At 43.5% G+C, this 24,772-nt stretch overlaps 1 long non-coding RNA gene across 1 annotated transcript; it reads right to left on the bottom strand.

Annotated features, from left to right (window-relative positions):
• Positions 1–2,658: 2,658 nt before the first annotated feature.
• LOC140483498 (uncharacterized) lies at positions 2,659–8,162 on the bottom strand. The gene is made up of 3 exons (XR_011961987.1): positions 7,827–8,162; positions 6,275–6,397; positions 2,659–2,797 (listed from the first exon to the last, which is right to left on the bottom strand). It is a non-coding gene; the product is annotated as an uncharacterized lncRNA (long non-coding RNA).
• Between the last annotated feature and the right edge of the window lie 16,610 nt (positions 8,163–24,772).

Here is a 24,772-nt window from a genome sequence, read left to right as displayed (position 1 = left end):
GCAAGAAAGAAAGAAAGAGAGAGAGATGGGGAGGGAGTACAGAGGGGGTAGAGGGAGGGGGGTAGAGGAAGATGGTAGAGGGAGGGGGGTAGAAGGAGGGGGAGAGAGGGAGGATGGGTAGGGGATGTAGAGGGAGGGGGTAGAGGGAGGGGCGGTAGAGGGAGGGGATGGGGGATAGAGGGAGGGGGAGAATGGGTGTGAGGGGGCAGGAGGGTGGGGGGGTGAGAAGTGGGGCAAAAGGGAGGAGGGGCAGCGAGAGAGGGGCGACGAGAGGCGGGGGCGATGGGGTGGGTGAGAGTGGAGGAGGGGGGAGAAGGGGTGTGAGGGGGTGGCAAATGGGGGGGCGAAAGGGTGGGCCGGGGTCCGGGGGGGCGAGAGGGGGTGCGGGGGGCGCGAGAGGGGAGGCGAGAGGGGGGTGCGATGGAGTAGAGGTGGTGGGGAGAAGGGTGGGGTGTTAAGAGGGGGTTGCCGGGAGCGGGGGAGAGTGTGGGGTAGAGAGTGGGGGAGGGATGGAAGGAGAGTTGCTGGCTGTGTCATTTCATCAGAAGTGAAACACATTAAGACCAGCGAAGTCCCTTATCCTGATGATTTTCTGGTCAGGACTCCAGTCACTAACTTGCTGCCAGGTTCTGATAAATAACCAAAAACACAACAGGAGTTGCACTTGCAGAGAAAAAGGGAGCCATGGTTACATCAACATCAGAGCACGAGGAGGCTTTTGAGCTCCGTGAGCCGATTCCACCATTTACCCAAATCATGGTAATCTTCCTCATCATGACAAATCCCTGTCTTTGTCCCATAATCCTTCAGCATTTTCATTCAAAATCTACCAATCTCAGATTTAAAATTTGCAAATGATTTCCAGTCAATCGCTGTTTGTGGAACTTTATCCAACTTTATCCATTTCTGTGTATAAATGTGTTCCCCGATATCACACCTCAATGTTCTGACTCTAACAGTTTATCTGTTTAATCTTCTTAAATTAAACCTTGGAATCCAAGTATCACATCAGTAAATCTACACTGCACTTCCACTCAGAGTGATACTCTCCTTAAGCCGTGGTGCCCAGCCCTGACAGCTTGGTCTAACTAGGTTCGGATTTGCTGAAGCATGACTTCTAATCCTTTGGTATCTCGTCGTCTGTCGAGATCAATGTCAACATTCTACCGGCCCCTTGGTCACTTTTCTGAACCTGTCTGTGACATTTTCATAAACTGGATCAATCCCACCAAGTTTCTTTGGAGTCCACTCTCTCTCTATTTTCACAATCAAGAAATGTCCTATTTTGATCCAACCTCTCACTTGCCTGCACAAACTCATCTGTCGCTTATTTTTCATTTAACTGAATCTATCAAGATTGCTTTTTAATGCTATGCTTCCATTTACCTACACTTGGAATCGCAGTAATATGCAGAGTGGCCCCAAATTTTGAATGTGGCTTTCCTTTCATTATGAATAGTGAATAATTAGGGCTCCAACACCGATCCATGCAGGATATCACTAACCATATCCCCTTCCAATGAGAATATCTCTTGTTATCTACACAAATATCTCTTGTTCAAATCAAGTTCCTCTGCAAGGACATCTTTTGCATCTTATTGCCTTTAAGGACAGTAGAAAGGTGTAAATTCAGGGACATTCTTCGCAGTCAAATTTGCCTTGTGTTTATCTGATTGGGGGAGCAATTAATCCCATTAAATATTAATCTTTGTCTTCAACACATGGAAACACGATCACAAAGATTATCAATGTGAAATATTTATTCTCCTGCATGAATGATAAACTCTGGGCACATTGTTACCGAGTGGTACACGCTTTTTTTTCAAAAACACAGGCCCTGCCCAACTGTTGGCTCACACTCGTTACACCATATGGTCCTCGTCCTCTCCATCTGAATCTCATGACAACATACCTCGAACATGGAGAGGAGCAACTATTCCAAGCACTGAGATCCCAGTAATTGGTACCACCACTCACCCTAATCCATAGGAGAAGCTGATTGGTCCCGCACTATGTCCTCATCTGAATCATCCTGCTGGTTGCGTTTCTTCCCCATATTAAAGCGGTGATGGCTCTCTGGTGGCAGAAGGGAATGGATGGATTTCTCTTCAATCTCATCTTTCGTCATTGACTTGTCGAACTCATGGCAGTACTCAGTGGCAACAGAAGCAGAGTCTGGAGAGATAATAAATGATTGACATTGTTCTTTGTTATTTTCCATTGCTCACTGAAAGGCTTAGAACTTGAACTTGAAGTTAGGGGCTGAGCTAGAATCCTTGGGTTAATTATCTGCTCAAGGAGCAGAGTTGGGCTACAATTATTGATTCAACACAACTTTGATATTGAATCACACATTGTTTAAATTTCCTTATGCACAACCACAGATTCAAGGGAAACACAAGGAAGTTGGATTGAATAGCTTAAGCACATGACTGAATAAAGGAATCTTGAAATAAATTAGTGCAGGACATGTGCCTATTTGACCCACATATCGTTTGGGTAGGGAAGGAGTGCTAACGTAGCAAAAGATTTGATTGATTCAAATCATCGAACTGAAGAGACACATTTCCCTGCTTAAGTCATGAGATCAGTGGAAGGACAAAACATCATTTCTGGTTAAAGAATTCACCTTTCTCACCAGGTAATGAAGGCACACTGTCTCTGCGGATCGAGACGTAGACCACTGTTTGAACCACCTCCTCAATAGAGCTATTTCCCTTTTGTGTGGCCAGAGGTTCTGCTTTTCTCCAAGAATGGTAAGGGTGAGCTGCCTTATTTACTGCTGCCGCTGCTGCTCCTATAGAAATGTCACAGAACAACACAGATGCGTAGTTTCAGGACACAAAAACAGGTTCTCAGTATTTGTGATTTATACAGGCTTCCTTCCCAACCTAAACCCATCAACATAGTTTTCTTCGATTTCTTGTATTCCAAGCTCCTCCTTGAATTCATCTGTTATTTGATTCAATTATTCCTGATGAAGTAAGTTCTACAGTCAAACCCCTTTCTGGGTAAAGACTTTGTCGCCCTCTGCAAATTCCCCATTAGATTTAATAGTGATTACAATTATATCCCCAGATCCAGTGGATTCTGTCATTCGCAAACAGAAACATCTTTTCCATGTCTACCCGATCAAACGTAACTGGACCATGTCACTCTTTTTCAATGAGACAAGACTGCCCAATCTTACTTGATGAATTCAAACTCAGTTTGGATATAATTCCAGTAACTATTCTTTACCTTCCCCGATCCGAACTGTGTGCAGTGCTCCAAGGGTGACCTGTCCATGGTCCTACACATATCGAACACATTTCCATTCTGTCGCCCCAGAAATAAACCCATGATCTACTTCTCGATCTAACCTCACAAACCGGTGCCATTTGCTGCCAGTGACTCATTCCTATCTCCAGATCCCTCTGCCCTATTTAAGGACATATTTCCAAAGAGGAAGTGGTCTCTTTAGTCTTTTGACCACAGTGTACGACCTCACACATGGGTGGAGGTTAATCTTCCACAGCTTTGACTGCAATATTCCCTTAACCAAATCTTCCCAACAGTAAATCTTCCTAAAAACAAAACTCCAATATATTAACGTACTTAATCTCATCAACTATTTCTTATTTGAAAAGCACTAACTGTCCAGCTCAGTTTTGAACCAACATCCTCTGCCACAGTTATTAAAATGTCACAAGCTGAACTCCAACCACTATTTGCATTCATATTCATTGGAGCCCAAGAATGAGAGGTGGTACCATTGAGGGTCTATAAAATGGTCAAGGGATTGACCAAGTAGATGCAGAGAAGATGATTCAATCTACAATGAGTTGTCGTAAGTTTACAATAAAGGGAAAGTTGGAGGAATTACTTCTCTCAGAGGATGGTGGATCTTGGGAATTCACTACCTCAGAACAATGTGGATTCTGGGACATGAAGTAAATTTAAATAAGAGACGCACAGGTATTTAATTAGTAATGGGTTGAAGAGTTAAGGAGAGCTGTCAGGAAAGTGGTGTTCAGGCCAAGATGAGATTCACCATGTCTGTATCAAATGGCAGAGCAGGTACAAGGGGCTGGATTAATACTCCTGCTCCTAATTCTGATGCTCTTTTGTTCTAATTTCAAAAGGAGGAAGTAAGAGGAATGGACTAATACAAGGTGTTTAATGGGCATGGTATTGGAAAGACTATGGTGAGAGGCTGTTTGATTTGGTGAGGTGAGGCACAATATCTCTACAGTAGTGTCAGCAGACCAGCTGGGCCCAGCACAGAGAAAAGACCATGATGTCTCCTTTGCATCATCTTTCCCGTCCAATCCATTTCTAGCCTCTACCTTATTCCCCCTCCCCAGCTTTCAGCCTGAAGCACCGTCACCAAAAACCTTGCAGCCTCTTTCTTCAAACCCACCATCACCGAATCCCCCACCATCAATATTCTGGGGGTTTACTATTGACTAGAAATTGAAGTGGACTTTCCATATAACTATGGGAAGGAAACCACCCTCCAAATCTCTGAAGTCTGTCTACCATCGACAAGAATCAACTCCGGAGTGCAATAGGATATTCACTACTTGGCTAGGTTTGGGTGCAGCTCCAAGAACACTCAAGAAGCTTGACAGTGTCAGGAAAAAGCTGACTGCTTGATTGGCACCACATTCACTCCCTCCTCCACTGATGCCCAGAGCAGCACTATGTACTATCTACAAGATACATTACATCAATTCATAACACTTCAATAGCATCTTCCAAACCTATGACCAATACCAAACAAAAGGAAAAGGGAAGCAGTTTCATGGGAACATCACCTCTTGCAGGTTCCCTTCCAAGCCACTACCATCTGGAGTTGAAAATCTTTCAGCAGTCCTGAAGTGTCATTGAGCCAAAATTCTGGAATCCCCTCCCAACAGCACTACCAATAGGTCTATAAACCACACGGACTGCAATGATTCAAAAAGAGAACTCACAACCACCTTCTCAAGGGCATTAGAATGAGGGAATAAATGTTCGCACAGCCAGTGACACCCATATTCCATAAATTCATTAATTCCTTCATTCCTCCTCCTTCCTTCCACAACACCCCCACCCATAGACAGCTGTGCTGCGCAAACACAAAGCCTTGAGCAGCATGTGGTAACCCACAAGAAGGCCCAAGCTACATTCAAGCCGTGCTCAGATGGGGGTGGTCCTGAATGAACAATCATCCCCAGCGATTCGCACACCGTAGTCAACAGTGAAACTATGAGTTGCTAACGTTTTCACAAAGAGATTGGTTGGGACACGGGATGAACGGCCAGTGGAAGTGGTAAATGCAAGTACAGTAATAACATTTAAAAGACATTTGGGGAGGTACATGAATAGGATAGGTTGAGGAATATAAGCCAAATGCTGGCAAACTGCACTGGCATAGTTTGGGAAATTTGGTTGACATGGATGAGTTGAACCGAAGGGTTCATTTCCATGTTGGTGACTATGATTCTATTCTTTTCAGCCACAGTGGCATTTTGCAATTGTCCTAAACTATGGTGTAATTGAACAAGTTAATGGAGGCTTTTGACACCAGGGCCACAGTACTCTGTAGGTAAGGTGTTGAGTCGTAGCAGCAATTTAGTGGACATTTAATAAACAACATAATGAAGAAGTATAGAAGGAAATTACTACAGATGGTGGAATCTGTACTGAAAACAGCAAATGCTGGAGCTGACAGCAGGTCAGAAAGCATCCCTGGAGACTAAGAAAGTTAACGATGTGTCTCGATGACTCGATCAGAGATCTGATGTCGAATCATCTGGACTCAAAATGTTAGCTTGCTCTCTCCATCAATTTTTTTTAAAAAAAGAAGTTCAAGGGATGAGGGTGTCATTGGCTCAGCAGCATTCATTGCTCATCCCTAATTGCCCAATGGGCAGTTAAAAGTCAAGCTCATTGCTGTGTGTCTGGAGTCACATGTAGGACAAACTAGGTAAGGATGGTAGCTTCTTACTTCAAGCACATTAGTGAACCAGATGGGTTTTCCGTAACCCAACAAAGGATTCATGGTCATGAGATTCTTAATTCCAGATATTCACTGAATTCAAATTCCACCATTTCCTGTGACACAATTCGAACCTGGTTCTCCAGAATGCAACCTGGATCTTTGGATAAACAGTCTAGCAATAATATCACTCAGCCATCAGCTCCCTCCTGTGATCTTCAGTATTTGTTGTTTTCAGATCTCAAGAAATATGTTATGCATTAATTTTGAACTCTGTGAAAGCATCCACAGTGAACACAAAAAGCCCACCTCCAGTTATGATGTTTGAGTCTGGATGACTCAGTCAGACTAGCTAATGAAGCAGAGTTACGCATTTTAATATCTGGCAGTTTCTCCGCAGGTCCGGCTGGCGTTGGGCTGGTCTCATTCCTTCTGCGATGAAACAAACAAAGAAATGACAGTCGATACTCCCCACTAAGTGTCTAAATTCAATTGTACCGCAACCAAAGTAATTTATTTTAATTCAAAAATGTTTCAGTGAAAGACATTTCAGCAAGCTCACCACCACCTGTCTCAGCTTAATGGGAAATGGGATCAATTCTGAAGCGCCCACTGTCCCAGTGCAAAAGGCCACTGGTTTAAGGCCTTGAACAGGCTGATCGGAGTTTTCAATCTTATTCTTTGACAGATTGCAACATGTTTTGCACAAGGGCATGCAGACAGGACAAACTTCAATTATATTCAACACAAGAAAAGGCAATTCCATTTAAATGAGGCAGATTAATTGAGATCAGGCCTCAGGTGAGGATACAAAACAGTCAAGTTTGGAATTCCCAGAGACCATCTTGTCTCATATTCCTTTCCCAATCAACCTATTTCAGTGCATTATGACACCTCTGGAACTGGTGGGACAGTTCCAGGCCTTCTGGCTCAAAGTTGGAAACACAACCACAGCATCACAAGAGCACTGTGTTTTAGGCTGAGTAACTGGTGGGTTAATTTGCCCAATTATCTTACTAATCCAGAAGCTACTGTTACCACTCTAATGCTGGGAAATAAGCAAGGTATTAAATGGGAACAAAGATGTTACTACAGTCTCTCTGACAAGAGACAAAATATCTTCCATCTGTTGTTTTGTTCATCCTTCGATAGTTTGAAATGTTTAAACTTTCTAGTCTACCAACATCTTTGCAGTTTTGTGCATCTTTTCTTTCAATTTGATGTCACTCATAATTCCCTCAGCTATGCACCGCTGTTCATCGTGCATTTCTTTTACACTTTAATATATATTGTTGAGAATTATAAAATAACTGAATATATTCTTCTGCTTTAACATTCTAACTATAGTCCCATTCCAGTTTAGCGAACTACTACCTTATCCCCTTGTGATTGCCTTTAAGTTTAGATACTCGTTGAAGAACCAAATTCCTCACCCTACAGCTAGATTCTATCATGCTGCATTTCATCTTACCAAAAAGGTCTTTTACTTTGAGTTCATTAATCAATCATATTATCAGGTCTAAAATAGCTGATCCATGATTGGTTCCAGAGCATCTGTTGTGAAATTGCACAGAGCAGTCTACCTCAAACTGCTTCAGAAGTTAACATTATCTGAGTGCGCAATATTATTTTAACTAACAGAGAACCCTCTGAATACCAGGATTCTGTTAGATCTCCAAAATTACTCAGAGCATGGAATCCCTACATTGTAGAAACAGGCCCTTCAGCCCAACAAATTCACACCAACCCTCCAAAGAGTATCCCAACCAAACCTATTCCTCAATGTTTGCCCCTGACTAATGCACCGAAACTGTGCATCGCTGGACATTATGGGAAATTTAGCATGATTAATTCACCTAACCTGCAGTTCTTCGGATTGTGGGTTTGCAGCTCTGGTTCACAGTTGCTTCATGAAGTCTGAATGTTGTTGTCTCTATTAGTCCAACAGCACTGTCACTGACACAGAAGCTGTTCCCCCAGATCGGTTTGTGGCAGTCAGAGATCCTTCTACAACCTGCACACATGCCAACCCAGTCATCTCAATCAGAAAGAATTAGTACAGCACAGATTAGAAGACAACTTGGATCACATTGTGCTTTTGAAATCAGACCCTATTCAACCCATCACAACTGTGCCACCTTTTTAAAATAGCTATTTGGCTAGATCCCTGCTCTCACAGTAATGCAAATAATTTCTCTTTGCAAGTATTCAAATTAATTTTGTAAATTAACAGTGAATCATCTGCCACCTCCTTTGCAGCTGATCTCAGATCTTCTTTGAAACAGCAAAACCCAATGAGAACATTAAGGCATCCAATGTTTAAAAAACATCACATGCTCAGTCACTGTAATATGATGAGTTTTGTTTTACATAATTCTTAGCAAAAGTTAATTTGAAGCAAAAAGGAGAACTCGAAGAGAAAGGTGAACCGCCCATGGGTAACAAAGGCAGTCAAGAGCAGTACCCACAAGGAAAAGAATGACATACCCTCGGATGACCAAAAAGGGAGAAAATTGATCATGCAATTAAATTGACAAGAAACAAAAATGAATGGCGAGAGTTGTACAGGAATATAAAAATTGAGTATCTAAAGTCAGCATCGAACCCTTGGAGGTTCTGACTGGAATTGATAATGGGCACAAGGAAACAGCAGATAATTTAAACCTCTATTTTACATTGATCTTCATGAAGGAGGATACCGTTATCATCCTAAAGGTAGCAAATAAGCAAGTTAATCATGGGTAGAAAAATGTTATAAGAGTCTTTGTCACAAGGGACAAACTATTGACCAACTAATAGGACTGAAGGCAGACAGGACCTAATGGCCTGGATCAAACATTTTTAAGGCAACTGACTGCAGAGATATTCAAGGCATCGATTGGAATATTCCAGAATCAGGGGATACAGGAAGCATCCAGTGGATTGATGTACCTGTTCAAGAAGGGAAGGGAGACAGAAATCAGGAAACTATAGACAAGTTAGTTTAATATCTGTTTTTGTAATACAGCAGAGACGAATATTAAAGTAATAAATAGCAGGACATTTAGAAAAGCTTATCATTAAACATGGTAGACTGGGTTTTGTGAAAGAGACACGATGACAAATTTGCGACAGTTCATTGAGGAGATAACAAGCAGGGCTGATAAAGGGCAATCCAATGATGTTCTGTATTTGGATTTTAAAAATGCAAATGATAAGGTGCTTCAGAAAAGTTAATTGCATAATACAGGAGCTCACTGTGTCAGGGGTAAGGTATTTGCATGGAGTGAGGATTGGTTAACCATACTGGCTGTTGCTGAGACCTCACTTCGAGTACTGTATACAATGTTAGCTCCCATTGCTAAGGGATAAACCAGTATTGGAGGCCATTAAAAAAAAAGATTCAGCTAGCTGCTTAGAGGACGAAAAGGTTGACCTATCAGGAATATCTAAACAGATTAGGTCATTATTCAATAGAATCTCGACAAACAGATTACATCCAGTGTGGAAGCAGGCCCTTTAGCCCAACAAGTCCACACCAACCCACCGAAGCACAACCCACCCAGACCCATTCCCCTACACCTAACACTACAGGCAATTTAGCATTGCCAATTCACATAACCTGCACTTTTCTTTGGATTGTGGGAGGATACTGTCGCACCCAGAGGAAACCCACACAGACAACGTGCGAACTCCACACAGAGTTACCTGAAGCAGGAATTGAACCCAGGTCTCTGGCACTGTGAGACATCAGTGCTAACCACCGTGCCAACCACATAATATAAGGAGTGATTTTATAGAAACAAGATTCTGAGGAGCTTGACAGGGTAGGTGTTGACTAGATCTTCTAGCACCAGTGAAGTGTCAAACCAGGGGACATTACATAAGTGAACATTCATTCTGTAAAAAATGTAAAGATTTTTTTCTCTCAGTGAATGGCTAGAATTTTCTAGCCCAAACAATTGTGAAAGTGAAATGTGGGAGGGAATGGGTCTGGTTGGCTTACTCTTCAGAGGGTCAGTGCGGCTTGTTGGGCTGAAGGGCCTGTTTCCACACAGTAGGGAATTTGTGATTCTATCTCAAATTATTCTAAAAGACGGCAGAAAGATTTTTGAAATATTGAGCAGTTGAGGGCTATGCGGATAAAGCATAAAAGAGGTGTTGAGGCCTGGGTTAGCCCAGCCAGGATCTGATAGAATGAATGCCCTACTCCTGTTGTGGTTCTGTACGCCGAGCTGGGAATTTGTCTTGCAAACGTTTCGTACCCTGTCTAGGTGACATCTTCAGTGCTTGGGAGCCTCCTGTGAAGCGCTTCTGTGATGTTTCCTCTGGCATTTATAGTGGCCTGTCTCTACCGCTTCCAGTTGTCAGTTCGAGCTGTCCGCTGTCGTGGCCAGTATATTGGGTCCAGGTCGATGTGTTTGTTGATAGAGTCTGTGGATGAGTGCCATGCCTCCAGGAATTCCCTGGCTGTTCTCTTTTTGGCTTGCCCTATAATGGTAGTGTTGTCCCAGTCGAATTCATGTTGCTTGTCGTCTGTGTGTGTGGCTACTAAGGATAGCTGGTCGTGTTGTTTCGTGGCTAGTTGGTGTTCGTGTATACGGATCGTTAACTGTCTTCCTGTTTGTCCGTTGTAGTGTTTTGTGCAGTCCTTGCATGGGATTTTGTACACTACATTAGTTTTCCTCATGTTGGGTATTGGGTCCTTTGTTCTGGTGTGTTGTTGTCTGAGCGTGGCTGTTGGTTTGTGTGCTGTTACACGACCAGCTATTCCTAGGAGCCACACACACAGACGACAAGCAACATGAATTCGACTGGGACAACACTACCATTATAGGGCAAGCCAAAAAGAGAACAGCCAGGGAATTCCTAGAGGCATGGCACTTATCCACAGACTCTATCAACAAACACATTGACCTGGACCCAACATACCGGTCACGACAGCGGACAGCTCGAACTGACAACCGGAAGCGGCAGAGACAGGCCACTATAAATGCCAGAGGAAACATCACAGAAGCGCTTCACAGGAGACTCCCAAGCACTGAGGATGTCACCTAGACAGGGGACGAAACGTTTGCAAGACAAATTTCCAGCTCGGCGAACAGAACCAAAACAACGAGCACCCGAGCTACAAATCTTCTACCAAACTTTGAGCCCCACTCCTGCTCCGATTCCTTGAGGCTCCATTTCATGCTTTTTTGCCTCCAAAGAAGAGCGTGATACAATGTGCTAAAGATCTCAGATGTTGTGAAAAGGAGTGAAATGGGGTGTTTATATGTACTGATTCAGACAGCATTGTATCATCATTCAGAGCTATGCAGTCGTGAGTAAGAAGGCAATTCCCTCCACGAATGAAGAAAATCTACTGCAGAGCTCACACAAAGGAAATCCTTCCCCTCAGTAAACTCTCCCATCACATTACTCTGGATTAGTGGTGCTGGAAGAGCACAGCAGTTCAGGCAGCATCCAACGAGCAGCGAAATCGACGTTTCGGGCAAATTTACGCAAAGCACATTCAAAACCAGAAAAAAAGAATGCTTATTTCTGGATTTGTTTCGTCATTCACTTAAATTGTTTGGTGTCGGTAAATAAGTTTGCGGGTCATACAAAATTGGAGGTATTGTGGACAGCGAAGAAGGTTACCTCCGAGTGCAATGAGATATTGATCAGATGGGGTTTAATTTCGATAAATGTGAGGTGCTGCATTTTGGAAAAGCAATTCAGGGCATGACTTATTCACTGAATGGCAAGACTCTGGAGAGACCTTGGGCTGCAGGTTCATAGTTTCTTGCAAGTCTAGTTGCAGGTAGATAGAATGGTGAACAAGGTGTTCAGTATATTTTTTCTTTATTGATTAGAGCATTGAATGTAGGATGTGGGAGGTCATGCTGCTGTACAGGACATTCGTTAGGCCACTTTTGGAATATTGTGTGCAGTTCTGGCCTGCCTCCTATCAGAAGGGTCCTGTAATACTTGAAAGGTTTCAAAAAAGACTTACAAGGATGTTGTTAGGGTTGGAGGATTTGAGCTACAGGGTGAGGAATAACAAGCTAGGGCTGTTTTCCCTAGAGTTCCATTTTGAGCAGTGATGTTATGGAGGTTTATAAAATCATGAGGGGTATGGACAGGGTAAATGGACAAGGTGTTTTCCCGGGAGTGGTGGTGTCCAGAAGTAGAGGACATTGCTTTAGGGTGAACGGGGAAAAATTTCAAAGGGACCTAAAGGACAACTCTTTCATGCAGTGGGTGGAATGAGCTGCCAGAGGAAACGGTGGAGGCTTGCACAATTAAAACATGTTAAAGGCATCTAAATAGATATAAGACATGATTAGGAAGCGTTTACAGGGATATGGGCCAAGTGCTGGCAAATGAGAATTGAATAGATAAGATTAGGTTAGGATATCTGGTTGGCATGGATGAGTTGGTTCCAGCTTCTGGCGACTGTGCAAACTCTACACAGACATTCTCCCCATGTCTGCGTGGGTTTCCTCCGGGTGCTCCGTTTTGCTAAGCCCAAAGATGTTAAGGTCACGTGAATTGGCCATGCTAAATTGCCCATAGTGTTAGGTGCGTTAGTCAGAGCGAAGTGGGTCTGGGTGTGTTACTCTTCGGATGGTCGCTGTTGACTGGTTGGGCCGAAGGGCCTGTTTCCACACTGTAGAGAATCTAATCTAATCTAATACTGATCTGATTCACCTTTTGGCTCCCTCATGACGACTTTGTTAATATCCAGCTTCCTCAGTCTCGAACAGTGGGTGTATTTTGGATCTGTTTAGTACTTTACTATTACTTTTATAGACACTTTGCAAATGAGCTTGAGACTGCAGTCCAGCCCCTGACCATGTGCTGCTCTATTATCAGATTTTTTTCTAGAATATCTTTGACAGTCAAGAATTCTTTTTTCCAATAAGTGAATGTATTTTCCAGCACCACTCTAATCGAGACTCTGATCTCCAGCATCTGCAATTCTCACTTTTGCCACATACAATCAGCATGAGATTTCCTAGCTTCTGGTGCTCAGGGCCCAATGCACTCACCCCTGAATCTGTCAGTGAGGTATTTACACAGTTATACATTCTCCAGCAACACTGAGTCCTAGCTGACATTAACTGGTAAATTGACACTCTACCAAGCAAAGACGATCTGCACTCAGATTCCCTGTTGATACAATCCTCTCAGTGATAGTCTGGAGAGAACAACAGAATCCACGAATCCCCATTGCATGGGTCAGGGTCAATGATGAAAGTTTCATTATTTCAAAAATGACAACTCCTCAATTGCTGCATCTCACAAAACTGCCATTTAAAAATATTAAAATAAAGAACATTCTAAATGAAGACTTTGATGAGGTGAGCTGTGGTCAGTCTCTCGATCTGGATGTTACCACATGCATGGAGAGTGCTTTCTACCAGAGCACCACCAGGTCAGTGTCAGGCACACCGATAGAATGGGCAAATAGCTGCACATCTGAACTCACATCTCCCAGCCTGAGAATCTGAAGCTGTGCTCACCCATTCCGGTAAAGATCTCCAGAAACAGGACCCATCAGAGCCAGAAGACCGGAGGTTGCCTATCGTTTTGCTACAATTTAAGGAAGGCAATAAGGAAAAGCCAGGGAACTATAGACTTGTGAGCCTGACATCGGTGGGCAAGTTGTTGGAGGGAATCCTGAAGGACAGAATGTACATGTATTTGGAAAGGTAAGGACTGATTAGGGATGGTCAACATTGCTTTGTGAGTGGGAAATCATGTCTCACAAACTTGATTGAGTTTTTTGAAGAAGTAACATAGAGGATTGATGAGGAGTGCGGTAGATGTGATCTATGTGGACTTCAGTGAGGCGTTCAACAAGGTTCCCCATGGGAGACTGGTTAACAAGGTTAGATCTCACGGAATACAGGGATGACTAGTCAATTGGTACAGAACTGGCTCAAATGTAGAAGACAAAGAGTGATGGTGGAGTTTGTTTTCAAACTGGAGGCTGTGACCAGTGCTGGGTCCAATATTTTGCATTGCTTACATAAATGATTTTGATGTGAGCATAAGAGGTATAGTTAGTCAGTCTGCAGATAACAACAAACTTGGAAGTGTAGTGGTCAGCGAAAGAAGTTACTTCCAATTACAATGGAATCTTGATCTGATGGGCCAATGAGCTGAGAAGTGGCAGATGGAGATTAGTTCAGATGTATACGAGGTGCTGCATCTTGCGAAAGCAAATCTTTGCTGGACTTATACACTTAATGGTCAGGTCTGACAGAGTGCTGCTGAACATAGAGATATTGGAGTGCAGGTTCATAGCTTCTTGAAAGCAGAGTCACAGGTAGGTAGGAGAGTGAAGGAGGCATTTTGTATGTTTTCCTTTATTAGTCAGAATACTGAGTACAGGAGTTGGGAGGTCATGTTGTGGTTGTACAGGATATTGGTTAGGTCACTTTTGGAATATTGTGTGCAATTCTGGTCACCTTCCTATCGGAAGTATGTTGTGAAACTTGAAAGGATTCAGAAAAGATTTACAAGGATGTTGCCAGGATTGGAGGGTTTGAGTTATAGAGAGAGATTGAATAGGCTGGGGCTGTTTTCGCTGGAGCATCGAAGGCTGAGGGGTGACCTTATAGAGGTTTATAAAATCATTAGGGGTGACCTTACAGAGGGTTAGAAAATCATGAGGGGAATGGAGAGGCGAAAGAGACAAAGTCTATACCCTCAGGTGTGGGAGTCCAGAACTGGAAGACATAAATTTATGGTTAGAGGGGAAATATATAAAAGAGACTTAAGGGGCAATTTGTTTCACGCAGAGGGTGGTACATGTATGGAATCAGCTGCCAGAGGAAGTGGTGGAGGCTGATATAAAGACATCTGGATGGGTATATGAATAGGAAGTGTTTGCAAGAATATGGGCCAGACGCTGGTAGGTGGGACTAGATTGGGTTGGAATATCTGGTCGGCATGGACGCGTTGGACTGAAGGGTCTGTTTCCATGCTGTAAATCTCTTTGACTCTAAGATCGGCTGAATGGTTCAATCAAAGATGATCTGTGGTTCAAATCCTAACATCCTTCAGCTTCCACAACCCATTCTTGGTCCCATCCTGCAGGCTCTATGGGTCCCGCGCTCTATTAACTCCTACAGGTCCCACTTCCCGTCCTACATTAGTACCATCCTCCAGGTTCTGCAGCCCTTCCTGCCTCTGTAACATGGCACAGTTTCTACAACTCTTCCTTCCTCTGCAATGTTCCCCAGAAAGGCACTGAAGCCCCGTGGCATTTACAGAGTTAAGGAGGAATATCGGGACTGGAGGATTTTGCAGGCATTAGGAATATAGGGACTTGAGGAGGTTTCATAGTTTGTGTTGTAGGGCTTGTAGGAAGTTACATAGATAGGAATAGTTTCAGATTGGAGGATTCTGTAGTAAAGCTTTACAAGGTTAAAGGCAGGATTCTTAGCAGTGTGCACGAACAGAGGGATCCTGTGTCCCTGAAGTTACCACCTAAGTCGAGAGGTTGTTAAGAATGCGTATGGTGTGTTGGCTTTCATTCACAGATATGGCTAAGACCCGAAACAAATTTTTCACTCCAGAATTTACTGTGGACAAAGACTGGAGAACTAAGGGAACAAGAGTAATACATTAGACCACAATCGGAGTGCTCAGCAATTCTAGTCTCCTTGCTATAGGAAGGATGTCGTGAAACTTGAAAGTGCTCTGAAAACATTGACAAGATGTTGCCGGGGTTGTTGCTGAATAAGCTGGGGTTATTTTCCCTGGAACTTCGGGGACTGAGGGGTGACCTGACAGAGGTTTATATAAACATGAGGGGCATGGATTGGGTAAACATTCAGTCTTTTCCCAGAGTTTAGGAAGTCCAAAACTAGAGGGCATAGGTTTAAGGAAAGGCTTAAAAAAAGGGACAGCCTTTTCATGCACATGGTGATGTGTGCATGGAATGAACTGAGAGAAAGTGTAACAGAGACTAGTACTATGACAACACTTAAAAGGTATCTGGATGGGTAAATTGATAGGAAGTTTTCAGAGGTATATGGGTCAAATGCTGATAAATGTGATGGTGTTATTTAGATCTAGTCAGCATGGATGAGTTGGACCGAAGGGTCTGTTTCCATGCTGTACATCTCTATGACTTGAAAAGAGTGCATGTTACAGAAGAGGCGGTGCCGGTGGTTTTCAAACAAAGGTATGGAATGCCCCAGGAATTGATTAAGTGTATCACAGGACATTGTGGGATGCTAGTGAATAAATTGTGGAGCTACTAGCAAGGGTATTTGTACCATTGACAGCCATGTGTGATTTGCTGGAAGGCTGGAGGTTGGAATCGTGGACAGTGAATGAGGCTTGCTATAACTACAAAGGAATCTTAATGAAATGGGTGAATGGGCTGAAAAAACTGTCGAAGAAATTCAATCTGAATAAATGCCAGGTAATGCATTTGGCAAAACAAACAATGGTAGAGCTAATACAATTAATGTTCGGGCCTCGGTTAGTGTTTTAGAGCAGAGGGACCTCCAGGTTCAGGTACATAATTCTTGAAGCTTGCATCACAGGATGGACAAGACAGTGCTTTGCATGCCTGACTATTGCTCAGTCCACTGAGTGGAGGATTTGGGATATGATTATGATATTGTAAGGATATTGGTGAGGACTTTTCTGTAATACTCTGCCCAGCTCTGGTCGCCCAGTTATAGAGAGGATATTATTAACCTGAAGGGTGTTCAGAAGAGATTTACCAAGACATTGCTGGGTATGAAATGCTTGAGTTCTGAAAAATGGCTGGATACGCAGAGTTTGTTTTCACAGGAGCCTGGAGGTTGAGAGGTGATCTTATAGAAGTTTAAGAAAAAAACGTTGGGATATAGATAGAGTTAATGGTCATTGCCTTTTCCTTCGGATGAGGGAGTCTCAAGTGGAGGGGCCACATTTTTCAAGTTAGAAGAGAGAGATGTTAAAAAAAATATAAGGGGCAAATTGTTACACAGAGGGTGGTTTGTGTGTGGAATCAAATTCCTGAGGTGGATTATAATTACAACGTTTAAAAGACATTTAGTTAAGTATGTGGATAGGAAAGGGTTGGAGGGATATGGGCCAGCAACATGCAGCTGGGATGAGTTTAGTTTGAGATTATGGTTAGTATCAACTGAAGGGTCAGTTTCCATGCTGTACAGCTCTGACAACAATATGGGTTTGTTCCATTATTTAAGAAAGACTGCGATGGAAACCCAGGGAACTAAAGACCAATTAGCCCAATGTCAGTGGTGGGTAAGTTGTCAAAATGATGCTGCCAGTCAGGAGTTACACACCTTAGGAAAGGATTGATGATTGATAGTCAGCGCGGCTTTGCACGTACAAAGTCAGGTCTCACTAACTTGATTGGTTTGGTTTAGTGGTGACCATATATTGTCTACACTTCTGTCAGGAGGACCTTTGACGGGATTTAGCATGATATACTGGTTCGTAAGATTAGATCACATGTGATCAGGGAGAGTGAGCCAACTGGATACAAAATTGGCTTGACAGAGGGTGGTTGTTCAGACTGGAGGTCTGTGACCAGCGGTGTGCTGTAAGGATCGGGGCTGGGTCCACTGATGTGCATTATCTACATAAACGATTTGGTTGAGAATATTAGATTAGATTACTTACAGTATGGAAACAGGCCCTTTGGCCCAACAAGAGGAGAACGTGCAAACTCCACGCAGTCAGTTGCCTGAGGCGGGAATTGAACCCGGGTCTCTGGCGCTGTGAGGCAACAGTGCTAACCACTGTGCCACCGTGCCGGCCGCAAATATCAGTGTCATTGTTAGTAATTTTGTGGATGATCAAATGAATGGTGTAGTGGGCAGTGAATACGGTTATCAAAGGGGATCTCGACCAACTGGGCCAGTGGACCAAGGCATGAAAGATGGATTTTAATTCAGGTATTGAGTTTTGGACAAACACGGTTAATGGTACAGCCCTGGGTAGTGTTGCCGAATAGAGACAGACCAAGTGGTGCAGTTACATTGTTCCTTGGAAGTGGCATCACAGGTGGACAGGGTGGGGAAAGCGGCATTTGATTCACTTGCCCTCATTGGCCAGCACTTTGATACATGAGTTGGAGATATTTGTAACATTGCCTTCAATATTTCCCTTGGACGGAGGAGGCTTATAAAGGGGTGACCTTATAAAGGTTTATAAAACCATACAGAGAGTAAGAATGGTGAATAGCCAATGGTAGGTGAGTCCAAAACTAGAGGGTATAAACGTGAGGTGAGAGACCAAGGATTTAAGGAGGGAGCTGAGGGGCAACGTTATCCACAGAGGATGGTGGATCGACGGAATGGACTGCCAGGGCCACATGGGAGAAACAAGAACAATTACAACATGGAAACAATATTTAGGCAGGCACGTAGAGAGGGGAAGGGTTGAAGGGTATGGGCCAAACACAGGCAAATGCGCTCGTTCATTTTTGGAAAAATAGTCAGCATTGATGACTTGGACTGAAGGTTCTGTTTTCATGCAGCATGACCCTGTACCCAGTTAAAGAGGAGGAGAATACGGAGATAAGGCATGTTGTAGACTCTGAAGCAAGCTATAGCCATAGGGATGGTAGTCTGGAGTGCACTGCATTTCAAATATGCGGAGGGACTATATGGAAAGAAGGAGGTTACAGAGATAGGAACTGTTATAGGAGTTAAAAATTATTGAAGACACTCATCCACAATCCATACAATAACTATAGTGTTGGAGAGGGAACACAGAACAGAAAGATCCCAGGCAGCGTTCCCACCCTCTCGTGGGAGGCCTGTTTTAATCTCTGTTGTACTGATGCTCACTAAGAAAGCACAGGCCTGGATTGATAACTGTGAACTCTCTCTGCTGTCTCAGGACAAAAGTTAAAATAGGGGTGGTGATTGAGCCAGGGCTGTGTCCGTGCTGTGCTCCCCCTCCAGCATTGTATCTATGTCATGTCTTGTTCGCTGATGTTTGAAGCCCTCTCAGTGATGTCTGCTCTGTGTTTTGAGAGTGATCTTACCTCACTGCAGGGTTAATTGAAGGCTCCAGATCTCCCTGCCCTTTGTCTCTCTCTCTGACCAACCATCTTCAATGAGGTTATGGACAAGACACCCAGCAGTTGGGAAGTCAATTGAGTCAGGAGCTTCATGATTACCCACAGAAGACAGACAAATAGACAGAATAGAAAATTATACTGATGCAATGAGGATTACACATGGAGCATGGCACTGAGTCCCACAGAGGTCTGGAAAATCCCAGTGTCCAACCCTGGCCTGTGCTGTTGCGTCTCTCTGGAGTGGGGAATTCTGTTAGCTCAGGAACTGGAGTAGCTGCAAGAGTGAGAGATGCTGACAGAGGCAGCAATTAGACCCACACATTGAGGGATACCACATGGAGAGATACTGAGTGATATCACCAGAGTGCAGGAAGGTGTCAGGATCAAATAATTGTGACAAAAGAATAGGTTTAGCTTCACGATGAACTGCTATATCTGGTCAAGGAGTGCGCAACCTGTGAACAGGCGAAGTGATGGCCTAGTGTTATTATTGCTAAAGCATGTTTCCAAAACCTCAGCTAATGTTCAGGGGAGACAGGTTTGAATCACACCGTCTAAAATGGCATAAATTGAAATCAATAAATTCAAATATTATAATTAACCATCCATAAATATGTATGAAACCATTGCTGATGTACAAAAAACCCAAACACTTGTCCTTTCGAGAAGGACATCTGCCCATCCTCACGTGGTCTGCACGACATACCGACAGCAAAGTGTTTTCCAAATCCAAATAGAAAAGGTGATGCATTGGAACAGCATGGAGATGTGGCTGAAGACAAGCAGAAAGGAACAGGCTGGGCCAGAGTTTAACTAAAACTCTACATTAACGAATTGGATTGTGATAGGAAATTGTGGAAAAGAGTACAGAAACTTGTTTTCCGCATAGACAAAGTATCTTCAATAAGGTAGCTGGATTTGTGACACAGATGAAAGAGATTTAGACACCAGAGAGATATGGTTACAGGGTAAACAAAATGTAGAACATAAATATTCAATGGTTCACAACCCTGTGAAAACTCAGGCAAAATGGACGACGCTAACAATAATAAGTAAAAAACGGCTTTAGATATAAAGCGCGGGGGGTGGGGGTGGGGGTGGGGGTGGGGGTGGGGGTGGGGGGACCTTAAAAATCAACAGGCAAACAATCGTCACAAATTATCCTTATCAGATAATGTTAAGGATAAGGCACAAGATATTTAATAAGTACAGTTAGAGGAAGAGGATCCCCAACTAAGCAGTGGGGCCTGTTTGAATCCAAAGGGACAATCTGTGCATGGAGCCAGAGGAAGTAGGTGAGGTCTACAATGAATACTTCCCATTTGTATTCACACAGGAGAAAGACATTGTAGCTGGGGATTTCAGTTGGGATGGTGAGGTTCTGGAACATGTTAAGATCAATGAGAAGGAGGCGTTAAATGTATTCACAGGCAAAAAGGTGGAGAAATTTCCAGTAACAATAAAGTATATCCCAGGCTGTAATGAGAGGGAAGGGAGCAGAATGCTGGGGCCCTGGCGGATATATTTAAGACTTTGCTGGCCACAGGTGAAGTGCAAAATGACTGGAGGATAGCTAATGTGGTTCCATTGTTCGAGAGCAGCAGGGACAGGCCAGGTAATTACCGAGCAGATCGTCTGACAGCATTGGGAAGAAAATTATTGGAAACAATTCTGAGGGACACAATGAATCAATATTCAAAATTACAGGAATACATTAAGGATTGTCTGAATGGATTTGGTAGAGGACTGTCCTCTGATATTGATGAGGGCAGTGCAGATGATGTGGTTTACATGGAGTCTATTAAGGTCTTTGACAAGGTCCCACATGGAAGGCTGGTCCTAAAGGGAAGAGCCCATGGGATCCAAGGCAAGTTGGCAAAGTGGTTCCACAATTGGTGGAGCGTGTATTTCACGATTGGAAACCTTTGCCCAGCGGATGTCCCATAGGGATCTGTACAGGAACCATTGCTGGTTAATATGTACATTAATATCTCAGATGTGAAAGGAGGAGGTATCATGAGTAGTTTTGCAGATGACGTGAAAGCTGAGGGTGTTGTCCACAGTGAGGGGGATGGTCTCGGGCTGTCGTCTGATATTGATCAGATGATGAACTGAGCAGAGTAATGGCAGATTGAGTTTACTTCTGATAACTATTGGAAGTTAATAAGTGAACAATATCCATCATGAATTGTAGGTCCTCCTTGAATACTGAGGAACACTTCGACCTTGGTGGACAAGTCCCTGGATGTCTGAAGGTGTCAGCACAGGTAGACAGGGTGGGAAAGGCACCTGAACTGAAAGCTGGAGGTGGACCCATATCCTGGTGGGGAACGTTGCTGGAGCTGCTCGAGAGGAGTTAAACTCGTCTGGCAGGGGTGTGGGACCCATAACAGTCGTAAGGCCAGAAAGAAATTTGTGGCTGGTACAGATGTTCAAGAGAGCAATATAAATAGACAAGGCAAGCAAGAACATAGCAGACAATGAGGGAAAACTGGTGGATTAAACTGCATTTATTTCAATGCAAACGGCCGCACAGGTAAGGCAGATGAACCCAGAGCATGGATGGGAACATGGGACTGGGATGTTGTAGGTATTACAGAAACACAGCTGACGGAGCGACAGGACCAGCAGCTCAATATTCCAGGGGACAGATGCTACAGGTAGGATAGAACAGGAGGCAAAACAGGAGGAGAGCTGGTGGGTTTGATTGGGGGAAAAATCCCAGCAGTACCTAGAGGGAGTATTCATGCAGGATTGCCCAGTTAAGCGATGTTGGTGGAACTGAGAAATAGAAATTGCTCATCAGTTTGCTACGGTCATACTACAGCAATAGGCAATGGGAGATGAACGAGCAAATGTGTCATGAAATCTCAGATACCTGTTAGAATAATAGGGTTGTAGGGGTAGGGGATCTTAACCATTCCAAACCTGGACTGGGATTGCTACTGAGTTAAGCATTTGGATGGAAGGAATTTGTTAAGTGTGTTCCAAAAACTCCCGTCATTATGTAAATGGAGAATGGGGCTAAACCTGACCTCCCCTTGGGAAACAAGGTCGGGAATGGAACTGAGGTGTTAGTGGGGGAGCTCTTTGGAAAGTCACTGCAATTGTATTAGTTTGAAAATAGCGATGGAAAAGGACAGGCCTGGTCCACAAGTTCAAGTTATACAATGGAGCAGGATAGTATTAGACAGGAACTTTTAAAGTAGATCTGGGGAGGATATTTGCAGGTAAAGGGAAGTCTGGCAAGTAGATATATCTTAAAACCGAGACAAAAGGAGCGTTCGGCGCCAGCGTGTTCCTGTTAGTGTGCAGCTCAATGCTGACTGAATTAGGAAACACTGGCTGAGTTTCGAGGCTGTGGTCAAGAAAAAAAGGGGTCACATGTCAGATATAACTGGCTGACTCAAGGGAATCCCTTCAGGAGCATCGGGGCTGTAGATATACACTTAGGGTGGAAATCAGGAATGTACAAAGGGGACACGAGATCGCTTTGGCAGAGAAAGTTAAGGAGAATCCAAAGAGACTCTACAAGTGTATTAAGAGTAAATGAAGAGCTCGGGACAAACCCGGTCTCCTTAATGATCAATGAAGGCAACGATGTGTGAAACCACAAGATCCAAAACAAATATTTCACTTTGGAACATACTGTGGATAAAGACTGGGGCGCTCAGGGAACTAAACAGTGTTTGGCCTGACCACTATTGGAATACTGTGTGCAATTCTGTTCTCAATGCCACAGGAAGGATGTCGTGAAACATGAAAGGATTCAGAAAAAATGAACAAGGATGTTGCCAGGGTTGGAGGGTTTGCGCTACAGGGAAATGCTGAATAAGCTGGGGCTGTTTTCACTTGAACATGGGAGGCTGAGAAGTTAACGGATAAAAGTGTTTAAAATCATGATGATCATCGATAGGGTCAATAGACAAGGTCTTTTCCCCAGGCTGGGGATTCCCAACCGACACGACATATCTTTAACGTGCGAGACTTTAAAGGAACCTAAAGGAGAATTGATTCCTGCAGAGTGTTTGGAATAAGCTGCTAGAGGAAATCGTGGAAGGTGATCGAAATATATTTAAAAGGCATGTGGATGGATGTATGAATAGGAAGGGTTTAGAGGGAGATTGGCAAAATTCTGCAAATGTGACGAGATACGTCATGCAGGAGTTGGCCCGAAGGGCCTGTTTCTGTGCTGTACATCTCTATGACTCAACCTCTTGAAATGATTCCACATTAGAGAATAGGAGGTGTTGGAGGTTTTAAAACACAAAGGTAGATAAATCCCAAGGACCTGATCAAATGTATCTCAGGACACTGTGGGAAGCTGGTGAAGAAATTGTAGGCCCCCTAGCAGAGATATTTGTACCATAGAGAGCTGCATGCAATAGGCTGATAGACTGGAGGGTGGCATTGTGGACAGTGAAGAAGGTTTTCTGAGATTACAAAGGGATCCTGATGAAATATGTGAATGGCTGAAAAACTGTTGATGGAGTTCAATCCGAATAAATGTGAGGTAATGCATTTGGTACAACAAACACGGGCAGGGCTTATACAATTAATGATAGGACCTTCGGTAGTGTGTTGTAGAACTCAGGGTTCAGGTACATAATTCTTTGAAGTTGCAACACGAAGAGACAGGATGGTCGAAAAAAACTTGCTTGCCACACTTGCTTTCATTGCTCAATTCTTTGGATATAGGAGTTGGGAAGTTGCATTGAGATTATACAGGGCATTGGTGAGTCCACTTCTGGAATACTATGTCCAGTTCGGGTCACCCAGTTCTAGGAAGGATATTTTTAAGCTGGAGAGGATTCAGATGAGATTTACTGGGATGTGGCTGGTTATGGAAGTTTTCAGTTATAAAGAAAGTCTGAATGTTGAAACCTGAATGTTGACAGATGACCTCATAGAAGTTTATAAAATAATGAGTGGGATTGATAGAGTTAATGGGAGTTGTCTTTTCCCATGGACAGGGGAGTTTCAAGACAAGGCACCACATTCTTAAGTTTAGAGGAGAAACATTTTTTTTAAAAGTACATGAGGACACATTGTCACAGAGAGGGTGGGATGCGTGTGGAATGAACTTCCCAAGGAATGGTTGAATGTGGGGACAATTACAAAGTTTAAAGACATTAGGATTAGTACAGGAATAGGAAAGGTTTGAAGGGATATGATCCAGGAACAGGAAGGTAGGATGAGATCAGTTTTCGAGTATGGTTAGCATTAATTGAACAGTGCGATATAACTCTTTGACTCTGATTATAATGTTGTGTCATTAATTCAGAAAGGCTGCAAGAGAAAGCCAGGGAACTACAGACTGATGAGCCAGCCATCAGGGTGGGTCAGTTGTTGAAGGTCATTCTGAGAGGTAGGACTTACACGTGTTTGGAAAGATAAGGCCTGATTACGGACAGCCAGCATGGCTTTGTGCGTGGGAAAACATGTCCCACAACCTTGACTGGAGTTTGCTCAAGATGTGACCAAGAAGGTAGATCAAGGCAGAGCAACAGATGTTGTTTCTGGCTTCAGCAAACCCTTGGTCAGTGTGTAGTATGATACATTGGTTAGTAAGGGTAGATCACAAGGGATCAGGGAGAGCTAGCCAGCAATGGGATATACAATGGGATGACAGTGGGAGACAGAGGGTTGTTGTCCAGACTGGAGGCCTCTGACCAGCAGTGTGCTGGAAGGATTGGTGCTGGGACCACTGTTGTGCACCATTTACATAAACAATTTGAGTGAAAAGATAGCAGTCCCTGTTAGTATGTTTATGG

The sequence above is a fragment of the Chiloscyllium punctatum genome, chromosome 12, assembly GCF_047496795.1.
Source record: "Chiloscyllium punctatum isolate Juve2018m chromosome 12, sChiPun1.3, whole genome shotgun sequence".
Classification (NCBI taxonomy): domain Eukaryota; kingdom Metazoa; phylum Chordata; class Chondrichthyes; order Orectolobiformes; family Hemiscylliidae; genus Chiloscyllium; species Chiloscyllium punctatum.
Note: the sequence above shows the minus strand (reverse complement) of the source record. Positions and strands in the feature narration are given on the sequence as shown.